The sequence below is a fragment of the Ammospiza nelsoni genome, chromosome 31, assembly GCF_027579445.1.
Source record: "Ammospiza nelsoni isolate bAmmNel1 chromosome 31, bAmmNel1.pri, whole genome shotgun sequence".
In the NCBI taxonomy this organism is placed as follows: domain Eukaryota; kingdom Metazoa; phylum Chordata; class Aves; order Passeriformes; family Passerellidae; genus Ammospiza; species Ammospiza nelsoni.
In genome coordinates, this window is record NC_080663.1 from 1,842,786 (window position 1) to 1,857,436 (window position 14,651).

At 50.0% G+C, this 14,651-nt stretch overlaps 2 pseudogenes; one reads left to right on the forward strand and one right to left on the reverse strand.

Annotated features, from left to right (window-relative positions):
- The window catches only part of LOC132085617 (zinc finger protein 850-like), a 316,878-nt pseudogene that overhangs the window by 66,356 nt on the left and 235,871 nt on the right, over positions 1-14,651 (reverse strand).
- LOC132085659 (zinc finger protein 501-like) overlaps positions 5,343-14,651 on the forward strand; it is a 35,716-nt pseudogene continuing 26,407 nt past the window's right edge.

Sequence of the window (14,651 nt, forward strand, 5' to 3'; positions counted from 1 at the left end):
TCTCCCCTGCCGAGGAGGGCAATGCCTCTGCCAGGTGCTTGTGGCCGAGCCGTGCCCTGGGTGCTGGGGCCCCCTTGGGCCCTGGGGTTGATCCCTCAGGGGCTGTAGGAGCAGTGCCCTGGCCTTTGCCTTCAGCTTGGCCTTTTGCTGTTCCCTTCTTGCATTCACCTGCTGTGCCTTTGTGCCCAAGTGCTGCAGAGCCTTCTTGTGCCCCTCCTGCAGCCCCCTCAGTGCCTGTGGGTGCTTGTCTTGCTTTACAAGAGAGGTGTCTGCTCGGGAAGGCAGAAAAAGCCTCTCTTGGAATGGAGAATGCAAACCCCTCCCTCTTCATTTTTAGACTAGTGAAATGAAGGGGCTCTCAGGCAAAGATATGGGAATAGGAATACCAGTTCTTTACTAGTGTGTATAATAAAGCAAACAAACACCAACAGCTGCGGCACTGACAGCAAACAGAGCCCGGACCCAGTCCCGGCCTTTGGGCTGCGGCGCTTTGCCCTTGGGTGCAGTTCCGGGCACGGCCGGCAGGGGCGCTGGTGGCTCCCGCGGGGCGGGGCAGCGCATCCCTCCCATGGGAACCTCTCTGAAAGGAAATAGAGCAATCCCTTAATCTGACTCTTTCACTTTTTTACCTTCTATGGCCTTTCTCCCGTGTCTTGGAAAGAATTTGGAGAAGGCTGCCTTTTCACTGAGCTCATAATGTCTCGATAAGTACTTCCTGTAGAGAGAGAGAGTTTCCCTGAAGAGCCGGAGCTGTGGTTACCAAGGGGACGTAACTCAGAGCAGGACGGGGTCAGGGGAGGATATCCCACCAAGGCTCGGTGGGAGTGTGGGCAAGGTCTGCTGCTGGAATCGCCAGAGGGGGATCTTCCCATGGAGCCTGAGCCCAGAGCGTGGGCAGCCCCCACATGGCTGATGGCGGCTGATCCAGCAGCTGCCGGCAGAGCAAAGGCAGGTGGGAGAGCCCGGCAGCAGCGGCGGTGCCCAGCGCAGGTGGCACGGGCAGGGCAGCCGGGGATGGGATGGCTGGGACCCCCCCTGGGTGCGGTGGGCGCGGTGACCTCGGAGCAGGCGGCAGGACAGAGCAACCCCCATCTTCCCCAGCATGGCCGGCAGAGCGGCCGCGGGCCAGGCAGTGGGAGCAGGGCACACAAATTGAGCGACAGCGCCGGGGCAGGTGGAGCTGCCCTGGGCAGTGAGGCCGCACGTGGGATGGAAACCGGGGCAGGCGGAGCTGAGGCGGGCAGCGAGCCGGGACCCGGGACAGGCACCTGGGCCGCGAACGGAGGGGGCAAGACCTGCAGAGCATCCCACTCTCTTTCTGATTTTTCCTCTTGTTCCCCTCTCTTTCATTTCCCCTTTTTCTTTTCTTGTTTTTTCTTGGAGGTTTCTGATATTTTAAACATTTTTTTCTTCTAAAGTCTCCTGTCTAACCTATGGCATATTCTCTTCTAGATTAAATGGGTTTTTTTACAAATAAATCCAGAGCCTAGCAAATCTAAACTTCTGCTTGGATACTTTGAAATGGTCAATGAGCTAACTCATGACGTTCTAATGTTGTTTTTCCCATCACCTTTTTATTTAACCTTTGGCAAATTAAGCATCTTTCAGTTACTTGTTTGCAAATCCAAAAATCCCAATGCACCCGTAGTTCCTTAAAAAATGATCACACAAATCTTGAGTTCCCCAGTGGGTTTTCTGATGCATGTCTTCTAATATATTCTTAGAAGCACATTTTATTAAGTAATTGTCTTCCATCATGAAGTTTCAATTTCCCTGATTTATCTTGTTCACTTCCTGTCTTCTTTAAGTCTTTTTTCTCGGCTTCCCTAAACTTTGGAATTTCCGGTTTTTCCTTATTTGGAGTTAATATTAACATAACTCTTTCAGCTCCATTTTCTGCTGCATCCTTAGCTTTGTCATCTGCCAAATTATTTCCTCCTCTTTCTGGGGTCTTTCCTTTTTGGAGTTCCATTATATGTACTTTAGCTAACTCTTTTAGTTAATTGTAATGCCTCTAAAACCTCTAAAATAAGTTCCTCATGTACTAGTCCTTTTCTTCTTGAATTAAGTAATTTTTTCCCTTTCCAAGTTTTTTAAAGGTATGTACTACTCTAAAGGCATACCTTGAATCAATATATGTAGTTCCTTTATTTTGTGTTAAATATTCTAGTTCTCTTTTTAAAGTATATAATTCACAAGTTTGAGCTTAGTAGTTTAGGGTTAATTTCCCTTTTTCCATAGTTTGCATGTTTTTCCCATCAACTACTGCATAACCTGTATTTTCTCCTTTTGCAAGCAGTTGTATCTCTATTTTTTTTCTTTTTTTTCCCCTGTATCCAACTTACAGGTTTTCTGTGTCATTTTTCAAGATCTTATCTATTCATCTTCTGCCTCTGTTTTTCACATTCACTAACAACCTAAATACCACTTTTTTTTCTGCTACACACACAAAAATAAAAATCTTTTTTCTTACACTACTTTCAGTACAATACACCTCCCTCCAAGGAGATATAGTGAAGCTTAAACTACAGAATCTACATTACCTATACTTTCATTCGTTTACATTCACTCACTTTTATTTCTCATTCTTTCCCACACATTCTTTCCCACCCTCAGGACACAGAGTGGATCCCTGTTGACAGAGAATCGCGGGTCCCTGTGGCCCCCCCTCACCTTGGGGTGGCCTCTGGGTCTCAGTATCTCCGGGCCTCCTGGGAGGGCCCTGACTCTGCTGCCTCCGGTGCCGTTCACCTGTGAGGCTGATTTGTGTGTCACTCACACTCTTTAGCCATGGCCCTCTTACAACCCTGGGGACAATGGCCCGTTTGCAGGTCACCTGTACCTTATGCCACAGCCCCCACACGCCCAGGAGAACAATGGCTCATTTGTGGGTCACACACTTCTCTTTCCACAGCCCCCCTTCCCACCTGCCCGGGAAGCTGAGGCTGATTTTGTGTGTGACTCACTCTCACACACAACAAGACAACAATAAGGTACCTTTTGTTATAAATGATCAAATTGAGAGCCAAACCTATAAGAAAATTTAGCAAAGATTTATTAATTTGTCTGTGAGACTGAAGTTCGGTCGTCAAAACCACCACAGCCAAGGGTCAGCGTCGAGCCCGGGTTCGGTGCTGGGTGAACACGGATCTGAGCTCCGAATGTCAGAGTCTCCCCCTGTTCACAAATGCTGCCTGACGCAGCGAGTTCTTTTACAGTTTATTCTGCTCGAGGCAGAGATGACCGAATGTTCTTTGTGTCTCTTCCCATGCATAACCGTGTCTTTACCTGCGCAGAGGTGGACAAAGACTCAGTCCCGGTGTCTGATGTTGTCAGTAGACTCCGGGGAAGTCAGCATTCACATGCATCAGGGTGGGGCTGTGGATCTTTGTGGTAGCTGTATAATCCTCGAGACGAAAATCACTCTTGGCTGGACCTGGTGACCCGGGGAAGCCAGCAATTATTGCCCTGGAAGCTTCTATTCTTTCATTAAAAACCCCGATGTTTATCTCAACCAAGTCCAGGAACTAGATGTATATGAATAAGACACTGCTCCTGCCAGGATGGTCAAAAGACATAATGTGGATTTTACAATATTTTATACATTAATAACATGAATTATCTCTACCATATACTACACTTTCACATCACTTATTACAACTTTAGGTGTTTCTGGCCAGTCCTGGTGCTCTTGGATATCTCTCAACCCAGCTGTGCTGCCCAACCCCAGATGCTCTTGAGCATATCCTCAATCCGGCAGAATTTTGCTCAACCGTGGATGCTCTTGGAATGTTAATTCCTCAACCCAGCAGGTTTTCATTCTGGATGCTCTTGGGCTCTCTTATCCCTCAAACCAGCAGAATTTTTAGGAGCCCCTTTTGTCCCATTTCCTAGTGGACTGGGCTTGGAAACTCCTCTGCTCCCTTCCTCCGAGGGGTCCAGCCCCTCTCTGAGACCCAGTCCCAGTTACCCCGGGGGATTCTCTCACTCCTCTTCTCACTCGCTGTGTCTCTTTACTGGCTGCTTCCCTCGAGGAAAGTTGGAAACGCAGTGTGGGAGACTCCAGCACTCACTTGGCAGGTCTGGGACAACCAGCCCTCGTCTCATTCACAGCCCAAAGCAGAGAATGCGGGGAGAAGGGAGCCCAGGAGCCCAAACAGCCCCGGCATCCCGAAATGGGGAGAGTGAAGCAGGGGGAGCTTTTGGCATTGCTGGGACTGCCAGCAGCCTGGGCAGGGCGGGCACCGAGGAGAAGGGGGACCCCCAATCCAAGCGTGACCCCCAACAGCTGGGACAGGGGGGAACCCCCAAACACCAGAGAGGAGGGACCAGGGATGGGGAACTCCTGGGAGGCTTTTTCAGGGATGAATCTTGGGTGTTTGGGAGGTTTTTCTGGAGCCCAGATGGCCAGGGACTTGTAGAGATGGACTTGGGCAGAGCGACCTTCAAACTCAATGTGTGTTGGGGAAGATGAAACAGGAAAGCCTTATAAATACAATTGTCTGGCAAAAGATTTTGTGAACATAAAAAGTATAAGGAAGATTGAAATGAAAGCAAGCTCTGAGATACCTCAGTTAGTGAACAACTGGAAAACAATGGTGTGGCCCAACTGAAGGTAATCCCCATTTTGATGAAACAATTCCCTCTGCTTGCAGACAGATCCAAGGGTCAAAGCAGACCCCACTAGCTCAATAGAAGGGGTCCCAAGAGGAGTTTTTAGGGTTTAAAATGTAACACAGTATGGTGATGTAATGATTTTTACAGGTTGTATGTAAATGCTATAGGATTTGTATCTTGTACTAGATTGGTTAGTGAGAAATAGAATATTCAACACAGAAGAAGATTTATTGTATTGTAACGGGACCCTTACTCTCTTACGCTCTTCCCCTCTTACTCTCTTACCCTCTCACCCTCTCTACCCCTCTCTTCTCTCGGGCCTGCTCCGAGCTGTGCCTGGCAGCTCCAAGCAGGGCCCTGCACCCAGGCCCTTTGCAATAAACCGCAAGTTCCACGCCCTGGCTGCAGAGATCTCTCGTCTCTGTCTGTCCCGACTGTCCTATCCCCCGACACTCCTACAAACGCTCTCATCCCTTGTTTTCCCCAAACTAGGATTTCCCATTGCCAAGGCCTGGGACGCTGCGAGGAAGAGGAAGATGCCCCGGGACACTGAGGCAGGTGAAGAGGAAGTCAGTGCCCCTTTTCTCTCTGTGCTGCTCCATCTCCCAGCCCAGCACAGCCCCGGCTGCAGCTCAGCCCTGGGGGGATCTCCTTGCCCTTGCCTGTGGCATGGAGGCAAATCCCATCCTGTCCTTGTCCTTCCTCCCCCAGAGCAGGAGCTGAGCATGGAGAGCAGGGAGGACAAATGCCTGTGGCAGAACCTGGTGGAAGAGGCCGTTTTGAGCGGCTCCACGGCGCAGGAAGCCAACGGGGAGGAAAAGCCCCGGAGATGCCACACGAGGAGGGGCTGCAAACGCAGCCAGCGGGGATCTGAGGGGGAAAGAGCCAGCCTGGGCCGGGAAGGCGGCCGGAGACAGAGCCAGAGCTCGGAGCTGGTGCTCCATGAGCAGCTCCGTGATGGGGAGAAGCCCCACACGTGCGTGGAGTGTGGGAAGAGCTTCAGGTGGAACTCCAACCTGATCAGGCACCAGAGGATCCACACTGGGGAACGGCCCTACGGGTGTGGGGAGTGTGGAAGAGCTTCAGCGTGAGCTCTGACCTGATCAGCCACCAGAGGACCCACACTGGGGAGAGGCCCTATGAGTGTGAGGAGTGTGGGAAGAGCTTCAGCCAGAGCTCCCACCTGATCAGCCACCAGAGGACCTACACTGGGGAAAGGCCGTTCAAGTGCTCCGAGTGTGGGATGTGCTTCAGCCAGAGCTCCGGCCTGATCACGCACGAGAAGACCCACACTGGGGAGAGGCCCCATGAGTGTTTCAAGTGTGGGAAGAGGTTTAAGACCAGCTTCGTTCTCCTCCAGCACTATCGGATTCACAGGGAGGAGAGGCCCTTCCAATGCCCTGACTGTGGGAAGGGATTCAAGCACAACTCCACCCTCATCACCCACCGGCGCATTCACATGTGGGAGAGGCCCCATGAGTGTTTCAAGTGTGGGAAGAGGTTTAAGACCAGCTTCGTTCTCCTCCAGCACTATCGGATTCACACAGAGGAGAGGCCCTTCGCTGTCCCGACTGCGGGAAGGGATTCAAGCACAACTGCAACCTCATCACCCACCGGCGCATCCACACTGGGGAGAGGCCCTACGAGTGTCCCCAGTGTGGGAAGAGCTTCTCCAGCAGCTCTAGCTTGACCTAACACCAACGGAGGCGCCGGTAAGGGAAGCCCTGAGTGTGCCCTGAGTGCGGGCAGAGCTTCGTGCACTGCTCCAGCTCCATCCCCCCCTGGAGGAGGCACTTCGGGCACAGCCCAGGTGAGCCACATTCCCTGTGATCCATTCTGAGAACACACCTGGCTACTTCGCCTTTTAATTTCACCTTAATTTTTCTCTATTCTCCATCTCTTTGCACTGCAAAAGCCAAGAGGAATGGATCTGTCACCTCAAAATCACTCAAATCCCAGTGAAAACAGCTCAATCTGACCCCAAAAAGAGCTCAAACCCACCTCAAAAAACTCAATCGCATGCCAAACTCACTCAATTCCGCAGCCATCAGGCTGAGATGAGGTTGGGAAATGATTTAGAGTCATGGGATCTCAATTAGAGTGGTGGGATGGAGATTGTGTGGGGCTGGGTGTGTGGGATGTATTTGACAGCAAAGAAAACTCTGAGACTTACTGATTTCTCTCCCGTTCATGTTCAGTCTGTTGCAGTTCTGTTTGCAGAGTGCCGCCTTCTCAGCTCATTGTCTTTGTGTCCCTTTTCTCTCCTGCCTCTCTTCGCCTGCTCCGTTTCTCTCTCAGTGTCTCCCTGGACCCACGGACCACCAGAGACCCTCCCTATATTTAATTGCCTCAGGGACCACCCAATACCCTCCCTTGATTTATTGCCCCAGTGACCACCAAAGACCCTCCCCTGATTTAATTGACCCCTCCCCTGATTTAATTGACCCCTGCCACCAAAGACCCTCCCCTGATTTAACTGACCTTTCCCTGTTTTAATTCCCCTTCCCCTGATTTGTTTGACCCCTGACCTGGTTTAGCTGTCTCCTTCCCTGATTTAATTGACCTCTGCCCTGATTTAATTGACCCCTGCCCTGATTTAGATGACCCCTCCTTCCCCACAGACCCTCCCCTGATTATTTATTATTTTATTTCCCAATCCCAGTAGCTGAAGTTCTGAAGGCTGGCAGGGAAATGTCTCTGTAGGATTTTGCTCCATTTCCCTTCAAGGGCAGGAACATCTTTTCGTGGCTGGAAGCTGGAATTGCAGACTTTTGGAATGTGTGCAGGGCAGTACGGACTGGGATCAAACATGGACTAGGATCAAACAGGGACTTGGATCAAATACGGACTGAGATCAAATAGGGACTGGCATCAAATACAGACTGAGATCTATTATTGATTGGAATCCTACAGCGTGAGATAAACTGGACTGAGCTTATATAGACTGAGATCAAATACGGGCTGGTATCAAATATGAATTGGGATCAAATATGGACTAAAGTCAACTATGGACTGGGATAAACTGGACTGGGATTAAATCAGGACTGGGATCAACTTTGGACTGGGATCAAATATGGCCTGGATGAAATATGACAGATTTTATGGACTGGGATCAAATATGGATTAGGATAAGCTATCGACAGGGATCAAATATGGACTGGGATCAAATATGGATTGGGATCAAATGGACTGGGTTCCTACAGACTGGGATAAACTGGACTGAGATTATATAGATGTCGCGGCTTGAGAGGAAGTTAGTTTTCTGGGATATGAAGTGGTCAGGCCAGTAGGTGCTCACATTTGAATACTGGCACCTGGTTTGGCCACTGGGGACATTGGATACGCCTCTGAGAACTCAGGGGTTAAAAAGCAGAGCACTCCCGAGGGAAGCTCTCTTGGGTTCCAGCGAGAGAAGCAGGTCAGACCTCCCCTGCCCAGCTCCTGGCTGTTTTGGGGCTGGGTGAGGTAGGCCTGGCCCGAGGATGGAAGGGTGGAAGAGCCCCGAGAGGCATCGGGCAGCCACACCTCCCCCGCAGGAGACAGAGACAGAGCGCCTGTGCCACCGTGAAATTTGATATCCTGTGCTGGCAGCACAGCCCGGCTGGCGGAGAAGGGCAGGGGGGATGCAGCGAGAAGGGGTCCCCGGCAGCTGTGGGAGCCTTGGGCGGGTAGAGCCCGAGCTTTTAACCCTTTTTTGGACAAGGAAAACATTGCAGAACATTAACCTTTCCTAGAAGAGAGATAAGAGATGAAATGGAGGAAGGAAATGTGCAAGTGTGAAGGTCTGGGCAAGTGAAAGATGTTGGGAGAGTAGAGGAGAATCTTAGGTGGGAAGAGATGATGGAGTGGCCTTAGCTGGACTTTTCCTGTATGGCCACGGACAGAACCATGTTTCCTGTGACACAGAGACTGCATCCAGGGGGAGGCAATGGCTCAGAGCCAAAAGGGTTCAGTTGGGACCCAGGGGGTGAAATTTGGGGGGCACAGGTGTCCCAAAGGTGAGACTGTGCCCTTTTTGGAACGGGACAAAGCATCCTTAAAAGGACAACCCTAGAAGCAGCTCTGGTCCATGTGCAGTGGTGAGAGCAATGGACATGGAAGGAAGATGTCACAATGTTCTCCGGGTGGTGCCATGAGTGACGTGGAAACACACGAGGTTTCAGTGGTGTTTCCTGGGGAAGCCTATGGCACAAGAAGGATTCTCTCCCCTTGATGAACTGAGAATTCATTACCTAAATGGTGGTGATGGACCGAGAGTTGGTGATTTGGGGGATACATGTATTGGAAATTTGGTGGGAAGGGGAGGAAATGTTTTTGGAAAGTTTTCATTTTCCCTGTGTGTTTCTTGTTACTTAGAGCTGTAGTTTAGTTAATAAAGGTTTCTTTTCTTTATTTCTAAGTGGGGGCCTGCTTTGCTTATTCCTGGTCACATCTCACAGCAGACACCAGGGAGCATATATTTTCATGGGGACACTGGCATTGTGCCAGCATCAAACCATGACACCTACGCTGCCAGTTGGCCTTTTTCCACCTCTCCAGCCATCCCCACAGAGCATTGGCTACCATCCATGAATCAGTATAGAGGTAGAGCTTTGGCCATTTCTCTCCCTTAGCATTGTCCAGGGCCAGCTGAACATCTCTGAGTTCTGTAAGTTGACTTGATCCACCTTCTCCTTCAGCGGCCTCTGCAACCTGTCGTGTGGGGCTCCGTACAGCTGCTTTCCACTTCTGGTCCATCCCTGCGATGTGACAGGAACCATCAGTGAAAAGAGCGTAGCGCGTTTCCTCTGGGGGCAGTTGGTTATAGGGAGGAGCCTCTTCAGCCCGTGTCACTGGTTCTTGTTGCTCTTCATCAGTAAGACCAAAGTTTTCACCTTCTGGCCAATTTGTAATTATCTCCAACATCCCAGGGCAATTCAGGTTTCCAATACGGGCGCACTGTGGGATAAGAGCAATCCGTTTACTCCATGTAGAGTCAGTGGTGTGGTGGGGGGTGGGAACCTTTCCTTTGAACGTCCACCCCAGCACCGGTAGTCGGGGTGCCAGGAGGAGTTGTGCTTCCGTGCCAATCACCTCTGAGGCAGCCTGGACTCCTTCATAGGCAGCCAAGATTTCCTTCTCTGGGAGTGTAGTTGGCTTCTCACCCTCTGTAGCTTCGACTCCAAAATCCCAGTGGTCGGCCTCGAGTCTACCCAGGCACCTTCTGCCAAAGGCTCCAGGACAAGCCATGGTTCCCGGCTGCAGAGTAGAGCACGTTCTTCACCTCTGGTCCTGTCCTGACTGGGCCAAGGGCAACTGCATGAGCAATCTCCTGCTTGATCTGGGCAATGGCTTGTTGCTGCTCAGGGCCCCAGTGGAACTCGTTCTTCTTGCAGGTGACCAGGTAAAGAGGGCTCATGATCTGACTGTACTCAGGAATGTGCATTCTCCAAAAGCCTATGGCTCCTAGGAAAGCTTGTGTTTCTTTCTTATTGGTGGGTGGAGACATTGCTGTGATCTTGTTGATCACGTCTGTAGGAATCTGATGCCGTCCATTAATAAGGCCTCCGATCAGCCTTATCATGAAGCAGAGCCTTGGTGCTCAGGATCTCAGTCCCTGAGGAGGGACCGGGTCCCGAAGCCAGCTCAGTCCAATGCCGCGGGGCTACCTTTCTAGCCAGCCTGGTGATATTCAGCTCTATAGTGATTAGCAGCTCTTAGGACCTCAGGTCTTTGCTTGCTAGGTAGTGGAGCTCTGGGCTTGAGGCAGCAGCAGACGGAGAGAGGAGAAGGAGAAGGCAGAAGCTGTTCCACAGAGAAGGCTTTATTTGGGGGTCCGTGAAGGGTCTCAGCTCTTCTTCTTCTGAGCTAGTAGGGTACAGTATGCTACTTTTATAGGCTTGGCAAGTATCCAAACTTGACCAATGGCAAGGGATTAGGGGGACCATAAAATGACCGACAGGTAAAGGCTACCACGGCATTGCCTTACATGGTTATAGAGATAGTTTATAGGGCAGATGTCCATGGAGTCAGGAAGCTTCCTTGCTGCTGTGCCAGCATTCCTTTTGTTAGATTCTCCATGGTGCTTTTGCTAAATGTATGGGGTTTAGCAGTCCATCTTGCCACTTCCCTCCCAGGAACTGAATCTCACGAGCTGGTCCCTTTACCTTGACTTTTTCATGGCAAAATCAGCTCCCAGGAGGATTTGGATGATTTCCTTCCCTTTCTCAAACACTTCCGCAGCTGTGTTCCCCCACACAATGATGTCATCAATATACTGCAGATGTTCTGGAGCCTCACTCCTTTCCAGTGCAGCCTGGATCAGTCCATGGCAGATGGTGGGACTGTGCTTCCACCCCTGGGGCAGTCAGTTCCAGGTGTACTGCACTCCCCTCCATGTGAAAGCAAACTGAGGCCTGCATTCTGCTGCCAGAGGAATGGAGAAAAATGCACTGGCAATGTCTCTAGTGGCAAAGCACTTTGCTGCCTTGGACTCCAGCTCGTACTGGAGCTCTAATATGTCTGGCACGGCAGCGCTCAGTGGTGGAGTCACTTCATTCAATGCACGATAGTCCACAGTCAATCTCCATTCTCCTTCAGATTTTCGCACAGGCCAAATGGGGCTGTTGAAGGGTGAGTGGGTCTTGCTGACCACCCCTTGGCTCTCCAGCTCTTGGATCACTTTATGGATGGGGATCACAGCATCTCAAGTGGTTCTATACTGTCGTCGATGCACTATGGAAGTGGCAATTGGCACCTGTTGCTCTTCTCCCTTCAGAAGTCCTACTGCACATGGGTTTTCTGACAGTCCAGGCAAGCTGTTCAACTGCTTGACACCCTCTGTCTCTACAGCAGCTCTTCCAAATGCCCATCTGAGTCCCTTTGGGTCTTTGAAATACCCACTTCGGAGGAAGTCTATACCTAAAATGCATGGGGCTTCTAGGCCAGTCACAATAGGGTGTTTCTTCCATTCATTTCCAGTCAGACTCACCTCAGCTTCCACTCAAGTAAAATCCTGTGATGCCCCTGTCACACCAGCAATAGAAACAGACCCTGTCCTCACATGTAATCCTTCCGTAAGCCACGAAGGTCCTTCAGGGAAAAGGACTCAATATTTGCATCTGATCTTGCACCTGCTGCTTTGACTCCTGATTTTATGTCAGGAGGCATTGAGGTTCCTTCTCCTTCATCATCATCATCCACATCATCCACTGGTCGATTGGTCTTCTCCGTGCATTTCCCACTTCTAGTAGTGGCAGCAACAGCCATTGGTTGAGGCTTATTTTCTGGTTTAGCTGCTGGCTTAGGCTCACTATCTGGTTTGGCGGCTGGCTTCGAGCCTGGGCTGTTGGCTGCAGCCTGAGTCACCGGGATAGCTGCTGATTTATCTCCCTGCCCCCCTGCCTCTGTCTGCTGCCCGACAGTATCTAGCAGTGAGCGATGAGCACAAGCCAGGGCCCAGCTCACTGCAATGACTTTCCTCTCCTTAGGCTCATCCTGGTACTTCTCTTTCAGATATTTCCCCACCTCAGCTGGGTTGTGAATTTTTTCATGGGGAAAATCCCAGACTATAGGGTCAGAGAATTCCTTCAGGATTTGGCCCATATCCTCCCATTTCCCACACCACTTAGGATTTTCCACACCGGGGTCTACTCCTGAGTCAGGGGTCTCATCAGCCCGTCTAGAAATCTCAGCCCTCATCCTAGAGAAGCAGCAGGCTGTATAGACGAAGGTTACCAGATTGAATACCAGAAAGATGGTCTCTTTAACGTTCAGGGGAAACTGAACATCCTTCAATAGTGATGCAACAGATTCATAGGAGAAGAAGGAAAGCAAAGGCTAAAATGCCTGATCCCCTGCTGCTCCTCCTCTAACAAACTGGATGCATAACCATAGCCATGAACCATTCATACCTGGAGCAGACCCCAGCATGTTTATAACCTTTTTAAACATCATTACCACCAAGCCCAGCAGGATAGCTATTCTGGTCACTGCCCCTCTGCTATAAAAACTACATACATATTAGGGCCAATACTTTCTGGGTAAGAAAATAAACCTAGGGACCATAGAGACCACCCAGGGGGGAGGAGCTCAGCATCCCCACCTGGATATAATCTGGGCTTTGGGACAGAACAGGCAGCCCTTACCCACTGGTTTCCAGAGGACAAGCGCTACCAGATCTTTTCTACAGGATCACGACTTCAACAAGACCGTTTCATCTGAACTGCTACAACCGGCCCTAACCAGCAGGGTGTCAGGATATATTCTGACTCTGTCAGTGGTTTTATTTTGTACTACTGCATGTCTTTTGGGGTTTTTTCCCTTTTTCTAATAAATGGTATTTCTGACTTGGAGTCTCTCACTGGTTTTACTTTCAAACCAGAACAATTGGCCACTGGTGATGGTTGTTTGGCTTGATTGACCAATTGGATCCACGTGTGTGTTGTGACTGTCTGGCAAGGGCCATGGGTTTTTCTTAGTAGTAAAGTATGGTGTAACAAAGGGACTGATCAGCCTGCTGCAATCATGGAGTCAATGCTCATTATTCCCTGCTGGTGACCGCTGCTATGAGGGACTGATGATTTTTCTTTCAGCACTGGACAGTCCTTTTTGCAATGCCCCCATTTCTTACAGGATGCACTCTGAGCCTTCTCCATAGGGGAAGCTTTCTTGGGTGACTTTTCCCGAGTTGCCTTCTTGCTAGGCTGGGATTAACTCTTTCAGTTGGGACCCTGTCTGAAAACACCTTCCAGGCAACCTCCAGCAGTTAATCTATGACTTGAACTCCCTTTATCTTTTCTTATGTCATTTGAAGCCTGACCCACACAAAACAAAACCAGGTGTGCTTTACCATCAGCTGATTCAGGATCTACATCAGTATATTTGATGGCAGATCTCTTCACCTGTTCAAAAATCAGTGGGTGATTCATCATAATTTTGCCTCACTTGATGAAGCTTTGACCAATTTACAGCTTTAGAGACCTCATATTTTAACCCACATACCACAACGCTTTGATATCATTTTAGCTTTGCTATCTGCTCGGGTCTATTTCCACACTACCCAGGGTTTTCAAGGGGAAATATCTCAGTGACAGCGCCCTGAAGCAGCTCCCTGGCTGTGCTCCCCTCAAGGAACATTGGGATGGCTTTATTGACCACTCATCTCTCAATGGGGTCAATAATGTGTCTGACACAGAGTTCAGATCAGCCCAGGCTGATTTATATAAAGGATATTATGAAATTAAATAATTAATTTATTTATTAATAGGCTGTATGGTGCAGACCTGAACTGACAGATTGCGTTGCACCAACCAGCAGCTACAAGGAATCATTGATAATCAATATCAGTATCAAATACCGTATCAAATTACTGGTGATTAATAACGATGTGCAAAAGGCAATACAAAAGTGCAAAAGGCAATACAAAAGTGCAAAAGGCAATACAAAAGTGCAGAAGCCAATAAAGAACTGCAGAAGCTAATTATTAAATTGCCATTTATATCCCGGCTCTGCTGCAGGCACAGTGGAAAGCTGGAAGCTGCTGAGGGGACTCATTCACCCCTGTCCCTGAGTGTCCCCAGTGTCCCTGAGTGTGCCCAGAGTGTCCCCAGTAAGGTCATCTGGATTTGGCGCAGTATCAATGAAAATTCCCAGAAAATTCCCCAGATTTATCTCAAATACTGCACGGGGAGGGCACAGGTGACAGCAGCAATGCCCCTGATGATGTCACTGCCATGATGATGTCACAGCAGTGACATCACCATCCCTGCAGCAGCTTCAGGATGTCCTCGATGGCTTTTTGGCACTTCTCGGTCACCACATGGGCACTGGAGCTGTAGGAATCACAACTGAAGATGTTGTTGATGTCATCATGTGCCCCCAGCAGGTGATCCTTTGCCAGGCGGGCGTTGGACTCCCACAGCCGCTCGGCCATGGACACCTTGGCTGGCAAGGCTTTGGGGACATCGGGGGACTCCTCCTTTGTCTCCTCTGTGGTGTCTACAATGTCCTTGAGCAGGCGCTGCAGCTCCCGGGGGAATGCGGTGGCTTCGTCA